This window comes from Calliphora vicina, chromosome 1, assembly GCF_958450345.1.
Source record: "Calliphora vicina chromosome 1, idCalVici1.1, whole genome shotgun sequence".
NCBI lineage: Eukaryota > Metazoa > Arthropoda > Insecta > Diptera > Calliphoridae > Calliphora > Calliphora vicina.
Window position 1 is genome coordinate 103,389,791 of NC_088780.1, and position 16,678 is coordinate 103,406,468.

The window sequence follows — 16,678 nt, forward strand, 5'->3', positions numbered from 1 at the left end:
TATTCGTGTTCGATTTATAGCAATTTGAAAATGTGTGAAAATTGATTTTTGAATCCAACATTTTTTTTTTTAAAAAGTGGCTTCGATTTTTTGCATATACAATTTGTAAAAACTATAATTTTGTAATAAAAATTATTTAGAATGCTTAGAAACATATTAGGGAAATATAAAAATAAAAAATATTTAAAAAAAAATCATTGGGGGCTTCAGGATAAGCTTCCAGGACTAAAAATTTAATTTGGTATAACGGATAAACCAGGACACGTAGGACCTTAATATTAATATCAGTCAATATTGATATCAATACCAACCAAATGATAAACTTAAAACATCTATTAACACCTCCAGTTAAAACTTGTAGCGAAAGGGTTAAAATCAAATTTTGTATGGAAATTCTGCTTTAAAACATTGTTTAAATTTAAAATTGTTTTATGAATACGGGGGCAAAAATTTTGATCCTGGGGCCATATTACCTCATTCGATATCGAGTAAAATTGATCGTAATTTTATTATTTGAGATTATGGCATTCGATATCGATCAAGAAATTTAGTACATTTTATCATAACTAGGATCGCCTGGTGGTCAAAATTCGACCACTAATAACGAAATTATACAGTTACTTTTGAGTATAAGCAAAAATATTTTTCACGTTTGTATACAAATACACATAAATTTAGATGTGCATAAACATGTTGTTGTTGTTTTTCAAGCAAATTTAAAATGCTTTTTACCACTTTTTTGGAAATAATTTTAAAAAAAAAATTATATTGTGCACATCTAGAGAAAATAACCTTTTAAACCATATATGTTTCATCAATATTGGTGGACAATAACATATTTAAAAGTGTACCACAAAAAAACGTGTGGCCTATTTATATATAAGATTTCGATATCGAAATTATTTTTCGATACGATAGCTCATTCGATCATGAATGCGGTAATTTGGCCCCTGATGTAAAGTACAATCCAACCTTAATGTTGATCTCATAATAACCCAGCAGATACGCAAGTAGTAAATGTATCCCTTATAAACTGATTACATAAGAAAATCAATAAATCCACTAAGAAAATTAAAGGAAACTTAAATCGTTACTATTATTTTAAAGATCATAAAATTGAAATTGTTTTAAGTCAATTTTAAACGTTAATTAGGAAAACTATAGGCATTAAATTACAAACTACTTACAGATTTTATATGCTCATCGATTCTGCTAAAACATGCTGGCAACGAATATCTTCACAAAGGTCTTGAGATTTCGTTAAGTTCTAGTATATATGTATATATATAAATACATTTTTGTATTTGGATTAAGTTTAACACATTTTTTCGTTTACCGGTACACGTTCACTCGAATTAATACGACACGGTAATGACCAGCCACGCGCGCACTTCTGGTTTTATTATTTTTAGTTTTAGTTAACGAATGTAATAATTTAGTATCCAGCTAAAATATGCTTGCAATGAATATCTTTACAAAGGTCTTGAGATTTCGTTAAGTTGCAATCCACTTGTCAATATATTTTCACGTACACCCGAATTAATACGACACGGTAACGACCAGCCACGCGCGCACTTCTGGTTTTATTATTTTTAGTTTTAGTAACAATTTCAATTTATAGTTATTTTAAAGATTTTATACAAAATGAACGAAATTGTTATATTGTAAATATGTATGTATCTTCGATAAGTTTCAATCTACATTTTTTAATTCACTTATTTCAACAAATATGTTAGTTAATTTAACAAATACAGGGCTTTATTTATTAACACTTTATCTAGATATTTATTAGGCTTTTACGTTTCGCGGTACATTGTTAAAGACATTTACACGTTATCATAGTGACCAGCCACTTGCGCAAGTTTAGCTGCCACGAATATCCTAAAATCACTATGTAATTGGAAACACAACAAAGCTTTCAACATATTTTTGTTTGTTTTGTTTTTGTATTTATTTCCTTATTAACGAAATAACTAAAAGCTTTTAAATACATACAGTATTCAACGAAATTTGACGAAATAAATATGCGGGAAACGGACAACAGGCTTTCGTTAAGTTCCAATTTTCATTAATTTAACATTTTAATTAAATACTGTGGAAAATTCGTTCAATAAATATTAATATTTTGTTATTAGTTAGTTTATGCTCAATTTTAACAACTTTTTGTTTTACACCGAATACGTTTAAACGATTTTATATCACACCGAAGTCATCATTCACTCGTGCACGTCTGACTGTTGCAAATTTTCTTAAGAGACTGAATAAAAACTAAACTAAGTAGTTGCAATAAAACGTTTGTAATCATGTTCTTATTAACGAAACTACTTAAAGCTTTCAAATACATACACTATTCGCCGAACTTAACGTAATTAATTCGAGGGAAACGGACAACAGGCTTTCGTTAAGTTGCACTTTTCTTTAATTTAACATTTTAATCAAAACTGTGCAAATTTCGTCCAACAAATATTAATAATTGGTTAATAGTTAGTTTATGCTTAAGTTTAACAACTTTTTTGTTTACACCGAACACGTTTAAACGATTTTATTTCATACCGAAGTCATCATTCACTCGCGCACGTCTGACTGTTGCAAATTTTCTTAAGAGACTGAGCAAAAACTCAACGCAGTAGTTGCAATAAAACTTTTATAATCATGTTCTTATTAACGAAACTACTTAAAGCTTTCAATTACATGTACTATTCGACTCACTTAACGTAATTAATTCGCGGGAAACGGACAACAGTCTTTCGTTAAGTTGCAATTTTCATTAATTTAACATTTTAATTAAATACTGTGGAAAATTCGTTCAATAAATATTAATATTTTGTTATTAGTTAGTTTATGCTCAATTTTAATAACTTTTTGTTTTATACCGAATACGTTTAAACGATTTTATATCACACCGAAGTCATCATTCACTCGTGCACGTCTGACTGTTGCAAATTTTCTTAAGAGACTGAATAAAAACTAAACGAAGTAGTTGCAATAAAACGTTTGTAATCATGTTCTTATTAACGAAACTACTTAAAGCTTTCAATTACATACACTATTCGCCGAACTTAACGTAATTAATTCGCGGGAAACGTACAACAGGCTTTCGTTAAGTTCCAATTTTCATTAATTTAACATTTTAATCGAATACAGTGCAAATTTCGTGCAAATATTGTTAATATTTTGGTAATAGTTAGATTATGCTTATGTTTAACAACTTTTTAGTTTACACCGAACACGTTTAAACGATTTTATATCACACCGAAGTCATCATTAACCCGCGCACGTCTGACTGTTGCAAATTTTCTTAATAGACTGAATAACAACTCAACGAAGTAGTTGCAATAAAACTATTATAATCATGTTCTTATTAACGAAACTACTTAAAGCTTTCAATTATATACACTATTTGACGAACTTAACGTAATTAATTCGCGGGAAACGGACAACAGTCTTTCGTTAAGTTGCAATTTTCTTTAATTTAACATTTTAATCAAAACTGTGCAAATTTCGTCCAACAAATATTAATAATTGGTTAATAGTTAGTTTATGCTTAAGTTTAACAACTTTTTGGTTTACACCGAACACGTTTAAACGATTTTATTTCATACCGAAGTCATCATTCACTCGCGCACGTCTGATTGTTGCAAATTTTCTTAAGAAACTGAATAAAAAGTAAACGCAGTAGTTGCAATAAAACTTTTATAATCATGTTCTTATTAACGAAACTACTTAAAGCTTTCAATTATATACACTATTTGACGAACTTAACGTAATTAATTCGCGGGAAACGGACAACAGTCTTTCGCTAAGTTGCAATTTTCTTTAATTTAACATTTTAATCAAAACTGTGCAAATTTCGTCCAACAAATATTAATAATTGGTTAATAGTAAGTTTATTTTAAGTTTAACAACTTTTTAGTTTACACCGAACACGTTTAAACGATTTTATATCACACCGAAGTCATCATTCACTCGCGCACGTCTGATTGTTGCAAATTTTCTTAAGAGACTGAAGAAAAACTCAACGAAGTAGTAGCAATAAAACTTTTATAATCATGTTCTTATTAATGAAACTACTTAAAGCTTTCAATTATATACACTATTTGACGAACTTAACGTAATTAATTCGCGGGAAACGGACAACAGTCTTTCGTTAAGTTGCAATTTTCTTTAATTTAACATTTTAATCAAAACTGTGCAAATTTCATCCAACAAATATTAATAATTGGTTAATAGTAAGTTTATGCTTAAGTTTAACAACTTTTTAGTTTACACCGAACACGTTTAAACGATTTTATATTACTCCGAAGTCATCATTCACTCGCGCACGTCTGACTGTTGCAAATTTTCTTAAGAAACTGAATAAAAACTAAACGCAGTAGTTGCAATAAAACTTTTATAATCATGTTCTTATTAACGAAACTACTTAAAGCTTTCAATTACATGCACTATTCGACGAACTTAACGTAATTAATTCGCGGGAAACGGACAACAGGCTTTCGTTAAGTTGCAATTTTCATTAATATGACATTTTAATCAAATACTGTCCAAATTTCGTTCAGAAATTATTAATTATTGCTTAATAGTTAGTTTATGCTTAAGTTTAACAACTTTTTGGTTTACACCGAACACGTTTAAACGATTTTATTTCACACCGAAGTCATCATTCACTCACGCACGTCTGACTGTTGCAAAGTTTCTTAATAGACTGAAGAAAAGCAGAACGAAGGAGTTGAAATAAAGCTTTGAAACTTAAATTACGTTAAAGTTAAGACGAATTCAATGAGATGACAGCATTAGGGAGAGGATTTATTAAATTTTTTTTTATATATAGAGTTTGACATTAAAAAATATGATAGAATATTTTTAAATTTGAAGTTTGACATTTTATATCAACTTTGTATAAAATAAAATCTGCTTGGTTGTGCCTCTCTGAACTAAATCGATCTATTTAGTGATTGAAAGAAATCTATTTATTAGCAGTCCTACAGTACACCAGTACATTTTAATTTATCCTAAGCAATTTAGGGCTTGTTTAACTAGAAAGAACTATGATGTTTATTAAGATGATAGGTATTAAAATACAGTGAGTGACAATACAACGGAAACTATGATAACTACATATATTCCGTAATTTCAGTTTTTAAAAACATAAACTTTAACTAAATGTAAATGTATATTGCTAAGATTGGAGGTTATACTTCTTAGAATTGGCAAAACAATTTTTTTAAAACAGCTATTTTAATATTTATTTTATTTTAATAATTTTTTCTCACAATAAGTTTTTTAATTAGTTAATAAATGGCTAAAATTTAAAACCAAAAAATAAACAATTTTGAATTTGATTCACAATATACAGAAGAATGAAACCTAAAAAATTTAGAGTATTTTCGATTTGAATTTAAAGTATTTCGGAAAAAAAAACTTAATTAAACTCAATAATTTAACAAATACTTCTTAGTCTGGTCCAGTTTTATTAAAACATTTTAAGAATATTATGAGATCCATTAAAACATAAATAACATTTTTCATTGTTAATGTATTTATTGTGGATTTTGATTATTTTTCAGGACTAGGCGAATTGAGCTTTTGCCAAAAGAAGATATTTTAGAAAATTATTTGGATAACCATTACCGAAGATATTTGCGAAAAACAAAATAAAATCAAGGTAAAAAACGAAAATTTAACCATTTAAACTTAAACTTCTTTTAAACTATAACAGATAACTTAGTGAAATAAGAAGACATTTATTTACTTCTCCACTAGCTATGTAACATTTAATTCAAGGCGAATTTATATGCAAGGTGGTGTCGATTCCTAATTCAGGCTAATACGATCGAATTCATTAATTTTTTATATATGGAGTTTGACATTCAAAACAATAAGAGAGTTGTTTCAAATGTCAAAATCCATACATAAAATATTAATGAATTCGTTAGTATTTTCCTGAATTCGCCACCGACACCACCTTGTATATAAATTCGCCTTGATTTAATTCATTGAAATATGCCTATATTTGTACAAGTTTTATAGCTGTACAAATTTTTCCGAAAGAGAGATGGTCGACTTTGACATCTTGTATCTCACTTTCTATTCTAACTGGATCACAAATTTAATTTTATTAAAGTATATGTCCTCCTCTAGGATTCGTTCATACATTATTTTGCAATCGGACCATTAGTTGAGAAGATTCAGATTTATTATCACTTTTTTTCGATTGACCCCACTGTGGTTTGTCGCAAAAGAATGTAACGATACTTTTTATTTTTAATTAAACGTAAACTCATGCGTCCTGTCGATAGTCGCTTATGGACAGCGGTCCCAATTGTAATTAAGCTGTAATATTGTAACTTAATTGAATTCGTCTTCATTTTTAAAGCTTTATTATAATTCCTTCGTTGTATTTCTCTTCAGTCTCTTTACTAAATTTGTTGCAGTCAGACGTGCGCGGGTGACTATTAACTTCGGTGTGATATAAAATTGTTTAAAAGTGTTCGGTGTCAACTAAAAAGTTGTTAAACTTAAAATAAACTTACTATTAACCAATTATTACTATTTGTTGGACGAAATTTGAACAGTATTTAATTAAAATGTTAAATTAAAGAAAATTGCAACTTAACGAAAGCCTGTAGTCCGTTTCCCGCGAATTAATTACGTTAAGTTCGTCGAATAGTGCATGTAATTGAAAGCTTTAAGTAGTTTCGTTAATAAGAACATGATTATAAAAGTTTTATTGCAACTACTTCGTTGAATTTTTCTTCAGTCTCTTAAGAAAATTTGCAACAGTCAGACGTGCGCGAGTGAATGATGACTTCGGTGTGATATAAAATCGTTTAAACGTGTTCGGTCTAAGCCAAAAAGTTGTTAAACTTAAGCATAAACAAACTGTTAACCAAGTATTAATATTTGTTGGATGAAATTTGCACAGTATTTGATTAAAATGATAAATTAATAAAAATTGCAACTTAACGAAAGCCTGTTGTCCGTTTCCCGCATATTTATTTCGTCAAATTTCGTTGAATACTGTATGTATTTAAAAGCTTTTAGTTATTTCGTTAATAAGGAAATAAATACAAAAACAAAACAAACAAAAATATGTTGAAAGCTTTGTTGTGTTTCCAATTACATAGTGATTTTAGGATATTCGTGGCAGCTAAACGTGCGCAAGTGGCTGGTCACTATGATAACGTTTAAATGTCTTAAACAATGTATCGCGAAACGTAAAAGAAGCTCTGTATTTGTTAAATTATCTAACATATTTGTTGAAATAAGTGAATTCAAAATGTAGATTGAAACTTATCTAAGATACATACCTACAACATAACAATTTCGTTCATTATGTATAAAATCTTTAAAATAACTATACGAAATTGTTACTAAAACTAAAAATAATAAAACCAGAAGTGCGCGCGTGGCTGGTCGTTACCGTGTCGTATTAATTCGGGTGAACGTGTACGTGAAAATATATTGACAAGTGGATTGCAACTTAACGAAATCTCAAGACCTTTGTAAAGATATTCATTGCCAGCATATTATAGCTGGATACTAAATTGTTACATTCGTTAACTAAAACTAAAAATAATAAAACCAGAAGTGCGCGCGTGGCTGGTCATTACCGTGTCGTTTTAATTCGAATGAACGTTTACCGGAAAACGAAAAAATGTGTTAAACTTAATCCAAATACAAAAATATTTGCTGAATATACATATATATACAAGTAGATTGCAACTTAACGAAATCTCAAGATATTCGTTGACAGCTTGTTCTAGCAGAATCGTTGAGCATATAAAATCTGTAAGTAGTTTGTAATTTAATACCTATAATTTTCTAATTTAAAGTTTAAAATTCACTTAAAACATTTCTATATATAATCTTTGAAATAATAGCAACGATTTTGGTTTCATAAACAATTTCGAAATTGTACCGCAATCAATTTCCTTTCATTTTCTGAGTTGATTTATTGGTTTTCTTATGTCCGTCCATTTAAACCCCGTAATCATACTACAGTTTGATATTATTAAGATAATGCAATAACATTTGGCAAGTGACTTTCTTTCCAAAGTACAATCACATTTAAATTAGCTGAAATGGTTCCGTTACTTAATCTAACACCCCTTCAAATGTCCACCGTAAACACGATTTTATCTACACAATTAACGTTTAAAGTGACTACACTATAGATTACTTAGAGACACTTAAGTGACAATTGTATTTACACTAGATTACATGGGATGTATAAATTGACTTCTCTCTGCGTTACAAATACAAAAACATAAACTAATTATTAACAAAATATAAATATTTGTTGAACGGAATTTGCACAGTACTTAACAAAAAAGGAATCCAAATGTAAATTTCAACTTAACGAAGGCTGTTGTCGCGCAAATTTATTTCGTCAAAGTCATTGAGTATTGTGTGTCGGTAAAAGCTTGTTTCAAATAATCTCGTTATTAAAACATGTTAACGAACACAAAAACTTTACATTAAAAGCTTTGTTGTGGGCTGGTTTTTACGGTATTGTACAAAATCGTTTTTAAAATAAAAGGTTTATTAACACATTGACTGCCAAGGCACTTTCAGCAAATAAGATGCTGGGGGCCACAGCATTTTATTTGCGTAATCTCTTCGAAAACGTCAATATTGGAATTTAGGCTACTGTGAAAAGGATTTTTTTTATTGGATACTGAGTTAGAAAAAATACTCAGTACAAGTTCAGAAAGTGATGAAGAATGTGAAGATTACAGTTTTGATGAGGAACTTCCAGACAACATCGAAAAAATTCTTAAAATTCAGCACTATTGTCTGACATGGCTAGAAAGAATAAAAGTCGTGTCGGACATATGTGTCCGACGTGGCGTAAACCGCATAGTACAGTGTCACACATATGTGTCCGACGTGGCAGTCAATGTGTTAAAGAAGTGAAACGGTTTGGTTTAAAAAAGAAATAAAATCTTTATGTGTATACTTAGAATGCTATTTAACGAAGACCGGTAATTTGTTTAAGTTTCGTTGATTATCTAGATAAAAGCTTTAAACCATTGCAATATATAATTATTTAAATATCTTGTGTAAGATAAATCACAATCGGTTAAAAATTGTTTGGGAAAACGTTAGCGAACTATGTTTTGTGTACTCACATGAATTTGTCTTGTTTAGACAGACCCCTTTTGTCAGTGTTATGTTCCACTTATTATGGCTTGTTATGGCTTGTCAAACATACATTCAATGTACAATATTTTAAAATCCGTAAGTGTGTAGTTTAAAATTAGTTGCTTATTATTTTATTAATTAACATTTTAAATCATTTATAAGAAAAAAAAAAATATAAACATTTTGTCAGGAGGACACCTCCTATATCTTCCTTCGCTAGTATTAAAAAAAATATTTTTTGTTATTGGGATTTAAAAAAAATATAATTAAGATCCGGCATGAAAAATTGGTTTTAGAAATGATACTAAACTAGGGTACATACTTTCCCGGACATTTTTCCAATTCCAGGAAAAAATTAAAAAATCGTTTTATTCCCGGGAATTTTTTATTACTAAATTATTCCAAAAACCATTAAAAAATTGTTCAAATAACTTTCGAAATTTAAATTTTTTTAAATGATTTAAAAAGTCGTTAAATCTGGATTAAATGCGTAATTCGTTTAAAAATAGAACATTTTCAATTCAGATGTCCACAAACAAATTTAAACAAATATTATTGTTATTATTTACTTTTAATATGTCTTACCCCCATTAACACGAAGTCTGGTTAGGAGCTAACTAATAGTTATACTGTCGTTTAAAATTATTTTTGTATGAAAACTGTCAGTATAACAATTAGTTAACACATAACCAGACTTCGTTTTACTGGGGGTTAATATCCTTTTAAGTTTTAATGTTAATCATCTGAATAATTCCTTTAAGAACTTCAAATATCAATATGTGTTAAATCAGCCCTCTAGAAAAGTTAATTTTCAGACTTTAAATAAAACAATTTCTGTTTTTGAAACACAGAGAAACTAGTTTTGGTTGTGTTAACAGAATTTATTGATAATCAAATGATTCCATTTTTCTTGGGGTGACAAAAATTCGGTTACTTAAATCATATTTCTTTTGTGACAACTGATTTTATGCAAATTAATTAATCATTCTATTGGCAGTAACCACTACGAATCTGTGCAGATAAATGTTTCAGATTATAAATCATATGGATAAAAGTTTTGACAGTTAAAGAACATTGTAGAAAGATCACGAGAGATGGCGTGTGTATAAATAGTGGCCATGGTTGCAGTCGTGAGTTAGTTTATCAGAGACGCTATTCGAATAAACATCAACTGAGTTCCTTGAAGTGTGCTGCATTTTCCTATGAATTTGTGTTACACATTATAAAGTGTGTCTGTTGTATATCTGCGAATTTATAAACGTGTATAAAACACTGAGTGAATATTTAATTATGTTGTTGTACATCCGGTTTATATAAAGGAAATAAACCAACGTTTTGAAAAGGTTAAAACGTAACAGTATGTATATACAAAATTCGATTTTTTATATAAAAACTCAAAATATCTAAATTCGCTAATATCTTGGCCAATAAGCGTTTAATCATGAAAAAGAGCTCGATCTGCGATCACTCATATTTCTGACCAAAAATCGATTTTTTATATAAAAATCGCTAATAAGTTGGCCAATAAGCGTTTAATCAAGAAAAAAGCTCGATCTGTGATCACTCATATTTCTGACCAAAATTCGATTTTTTATATAAAAACTCAAAATATCTAAATTCGCTAATATCTTGGCCAATAAGCGTTTAATCATGAAAAAGAGCTCGATCTGTGATCACTCATATTTCTTAACAAAAATCGATTTTTTATATAAAAATCGCTAATAAGTTGGCCAATAAGCGTTTAATCAAGAAAAAAGCTCGATCTGTGATCACTCATATTTCTGACCAAAAATCGATTTTTTATATAAAAACTCAAAATATCTAAATTTGCTAATAAGTTGGCCAATAAGCGTTTAATCAAGAAAAAAAAGCTCGATCTGTGATCACTCATATTTCTGACCAAAAATCGATTTATTACATAAAAACTCAAAATATCTAAATTCGCTAATATCTTTGCCAATAAGCGATTAATCAAGAAAAGGAGCTCGATCTGTGATCACTCATATTTCTGACCAAAATTAGATTTTTTATATAAAAACTCAAAATATCTAAATTCGCTAATAACTTGGCCAATAAGCATTTAATCAAAAACAGGAGCTCGATCACTGATCACTCATATATCTGACCAAGAATCGATTTTTTTATATAAAAACTCAAAATATCTAAATTCGCTAATAACTTGGCCAATAAGCGTTTAATCAAGAAAAGGAACTCGATCTGTGATCACTCATATATCTGACCAAGAATCGATTTTTTATATAAAAACTCAAAATATCTAAATTCGTTAATAACTTGGCCAATAAGCGTTTAATCAAGAAAAGGAGCTCGATTTGTGATCACTAGGGGGCGGATTTTAATGCATTTATTATTGGAAAATATGCGCCTAAAATATGCTTCAAAAAAATCAAAATATGACCTAAAATTTTAAAAAATATGCACTTATATTTTTGTGCCAGCAGTTAGAACTCTTTAAATTATACCAGGAATTAAACAATTAAAGTTCTAAAACTATTTTTAACATAACTTTTCTTCTGAAAAAACGATGTAATATCTTGGTATGAATACTTGTTTAAAGTCATAGAGGTTCTATATTGTGACTTTCCTTTTAAAATCATCAGTATTTTGATCGTGCTGTAAAGTAGCATCCACCCTTAATTTTTATCTTGTAATAACCCAGAAATTAAGCAATTAGTAAATGTATCCCTTATAGACGGAAATTGTTGATAATGTCTGATCACTTGGCTGACTACAATTTATATATTTTGGGTCATTTGACGAGCTATTTGTAATGCAGAGAGAAGTTAATTGGTTACTTTATACATCGCATGTAATCTAGCATAAAGACAACTGTCACTTAAGTGTGTATGTAATCTATAGTGTAGGGACTTTAAAAGTTAATAGTGTAGTGCATTTGTCTCTAAGTTATCCAAATTCACTAGTTTACGACAGTCTCGTAGAACGGCTTGGAAATGACTGTCAGGAGCGGTTAAACTAAACTTTTTTTTAAAAAAAAAATTTTTTGAAATGATAATTTTCAATTACTGATAGAGATTAAGTTCTTCATTTCTCTATCAGTAGTTTTTCGATGTCGAACGAAGTTAGTCGATAAAATTTACTGCTATTTCTATAACAAATTCGACAAAAAAATGTTTGTCGAAACAATGTATTGCCCATTAACGACAAAAAATTATATTTTTATTAAAAATTGGCATAATATGCATATAAATATGCATTTTGAAGTAAAATATAACAAAATATGCATTATCAATAAAATATGCAAAAATATGCACTAACAAATCGATGCCATTTTGCAGCAAAATGTGCGATTCGGATAGATAATTAGCCTACATTGTATTTTGACGTTCGAGAAAAAACATGCATTTGCATATAAATCCGCCCCCTAGTGATCACTCATATTTCTGACCAAAAATCGATTTTTTATATAAAAACTCAAAATATCTAAATTCGCTAATAACTTGGCCTATAAGCGTTGAATCAAGAAAAGGAGTTCGATCTGTGATCACTCATATTTCTAACCAAAAATCGATTTTTTTATATAAAAACTCAAAATATCTTAATTCGGTAATAACTTGGCAAATAAGCGTTGAAAGATTTAGGTTGTTGCAAGATTTAGGTTTTTGACAACAGACTTAGGTTCTTTGTCTCTCAGTAACGCTTCTATGTATATTTTATTCTATGACCATAAGATTCATTGTAGATATGTATTTTAAAATCAAATGTAAATCAAACATAACCTAAACCTATATGAATAAAAATGATCATTCAACTATCCTTTTTTTTAACTATTTCAAACTGCTTCTCACAAATTCACAAATTTGTGAGAAGCAGTTACAAGTATTTTTTTATTTGACAGGACATCGTCTGTCGGGTCAGCTAGTATAATATAAAATCAATATTTTGAGTTATCTTCAAAAAAAAATCCACATTGTTAGCAGATGTCACATAAAAACATAAGAAAATTCTATTCTGAACAGGTTCAAAAAACCATGTTTTGAACTAAACTATAGAGATAGTAACCATCAGACACTTTTTAAAACTCCTACATTTAAAATTAAGTACACGGAATTATTTACTTAATTACCTTTTTCTAAGTGTAGTCTTTCATGCTCACCTCTTTTGTTTGTTCTTACCAAGCGCACGTTGGGATAAAACGGTTCAAAAATGGACATCAATACAGGAAAGGTTGCTGATAATTGTTTAATATTTTGTTTTAATAATTTGAGCAATATTAAAATTGATTTATAAATATTGTATCTTTCTGTATTTGGTTACAAATCCATATAAAAAGATTTGTTGGGTCCGAATCCAAAAATTTAAAAGCTGTGAATTGCGTTTCATTCGATCTACAGTAGGTACTGTCGGTACTACTAAATACTATACCCAATACATTTTTTCGGGGTACTCGATCTACTTAATAGTTTTTAAATCTGAATTTAACTTTTAAAAAATTCATACTTCAAAACCAGAGTTGCATTTTTTCACCGACAAATATTGATGTTATTTTCTTGTTGAATTAAAAAATACAACTCTGAAAGTATCGAGTAGCTAGTTTTTGGTATTTTTTTTATTGTATATTGGAGCAAAAGTGTCCTATATATTATGAGCTGCTGAAATCTGACCAGACCATCACAGGGAACATGTACCGAACCCAACTGATTCGTTTGAAGTGAGCATTGGCCAAAAAACGACCAGAATATTCGGCCAGACGGTCAGAAAGTATTCAGAATGTAGTGGTTGGTAAGTTTTGCCTCATCCGCTTTATTGTCCAGACCTTGTCCCCTCCGACTACTATTTGTTTCGATCGATGTAGAACTGAAAGCTTTTTCTCTCTGGGATACGTTTCACTTTGGAACAAGGTATCCGATATTGGCTAGATTCTTTATTTGCCAGAAAGATGGGAAAATATCATAGCTAACAATGGCCAATACTTTGAGAAAATTTATATAGTTACGAAATTGTACTTGAATTCAAATATAACGATTTTAACGGCTGATTTAAAAGTTGCATCATGCTTTCAAATAGCAGTGCCTCTCAAACTGTAACATATCGTTGGGCATTATTAACATTGAATAAATGCTTTCAGTTGACCATTGATCTTAAGTATGGCAACGCTGTTTGCTGCGACCGTATATTCGAATTCGAATATTCAGATAAAGAACATTGTAGAAAGTACACCACAGATGGCGTATGTAATAGAAAGCTCTAGAATATACGAGCTTTGACAGTTAAAGAGCAATCTACTGGGCTACCTAAACAAAAGCGTAAGACGGAACGTTTTTTTGCGCTTAGCTTTAACGCTGAAATACCATACCTAAATAACAGCGGCAACGCTACAAAAAATAAATATAACAACCCTGATTAGACAATAACCATATTTCTGATAATATAAAATCCATAAATATAAAAGAAAAAAAAAGTATATGTATATTTGTTTTTAGAAAATGGAGGTATGTGTAAATATTTAAAATAGTATACATATATTAGTATACTATTTTAAATATTTACACATACCTCCATTTTCTAAAAACAAATATACATATACTTTTTTGCTTATTTGTTTTTCCTTTTGTATGTATGTGTTTACATTTATTGTGTTTTGCAACTAACTTCACTATTAAACGTGCTGTCAAAATTGGATTTTCCAATTGCAAAGCGTTGCCGCCGCGTTATTTCGGTATGCTACATACAAATTGTATGGGCATGAGAATTTTTGACAACTAAAAAACGCTTGCCGCCCGTGTTTAGGTATGCCAGCTAGAGTGCAGACTGTGTGACTATTTAATTCTGTTGTTGTACATTTTAAATAAATAAAGAGTTGTTACAATTTTCAAACTACTAAACAAACGCCTTTTGCAATCAAAAGTATCCGGTTTATTTAAACGAAATAAACCAACGTTTTGAAAAGGTTAAAACGTAACAATATTGTACAAATGTTTCTAAATAAAAGCTAAAAATTTTAAAAAATACCGAATTTTTAAGTCTTAGTTTAGATAGTTATTTCTTCAAAGTTTAAAAAAAAAATTTTTCAAAACCTTTTTTGACTTTTTTTCAAAATGGAAGCTTAGGTCTTTTCCTTGTAGACCTTTTTGGTTGCTTAGTGGGATGCGAGTGGGATATCTATCAAAATAAATATTTTGTAACTCAAGACATAAAATTATTGACTTTTTTTTGCAAAATTTAACTTTTTTTCAAAATTGGCCCGCTTAGTGGAATATCTATCAAAATAAATGTTTTGTAACTCAAGATAAAATAATTTTTTTTTTTTGGTAAAATCAAATTTTTTTTCCAAAATGTGCCGTGTTTTTAATTTTTTTGTTCTAAATAAAGCTTAGGTCTGTTCCTTTAAGATCGATCGGAAGTTGGTTCACTTACAATGAAATCCCTCATATATAAAACTTGAATTTAAATGAAATCGCAGCTGGTAAAAATCTAAATGGAATAAAACAGTTTTGTTGGTTAAAGGTTTCTAATTTTATTTAAATTTACCTCAACGTGAGACGTTGCCCAAATAAAACTCATTCTTTCATACGCGGTGTTCTTTTTTTATTGTTGTTGTTTTTTTAATTTTTTATTTTATTTGTTTTTCTTTTTTTGAATCTTAATTTTATTTTTAATATTTTTTACAGTTAGTTTTTAATATTTAATTTTTAATTTATTTTTTGTTTATGTTTATATTTATTTTTGTTGTTATTTGTAAGATGAAATTACATTATTTAGTAATGAGTTTTTTTGTTTGTTTAATTTTGTTTTTATTATGTTAAAAATTTGTAGGTTTTTAATTTGTATGAATTAAATTTGTTCGCTTGTTTATTGTTAATTTGAATTATTAAAAATCGATAAATCTTGCAACGAATTTAAAATAAAGTTGAGATATTCAATCGTCCTTGTTTTACTGTGGTGAGTAAAATTTTTAAAAGAAGTTGTCAAATCCGTTGTTTTGCAATGTGGAAGACAATTGCAAGGTATTTTGCAAAATTAAATATTATGACTTATAAACTAATTTCGGTTTTGGGTATTCAATTTTTGGAAATTACTTTACAGTTGCCCAACAAAGAATTTTACAACTTAAAAAACACGGAAATAACGATTAAATACCAACTATGAGCCCCTTAAATCGTTGAAAGAGTTTAAGAATTTTTATTGGTTTATTTTTGTTTGTGTTGATTGTTGAATGTAAGATGGAATTTTGTAATTATTTTAGGTCTTGCTAATACATTTCCGTGTCAGAGTATTAACAGGACATGCAAAATAATTTCAAAATTTTTAAATATTGTTTGAATTTTTGTTCTTCTTCAATTCATGTTTGAGTAAGAGAAAGAGAGAGAGAGTACTTGAATTGAAGTGAATGTGTTGTGTTGTTAATGAGAGTAAATGTTTAATGTTTTTTTTAAATGAATACAGGAGGAGGTTATGTGTTGTTTGTAATTGTTTTTTTTGTTTTTGTTAAAAGCAATTGTTTAATAATTTTGTTGTTGTTGTTGTTTCTTTTTTTACGAAAAATATTTTTAAAGAT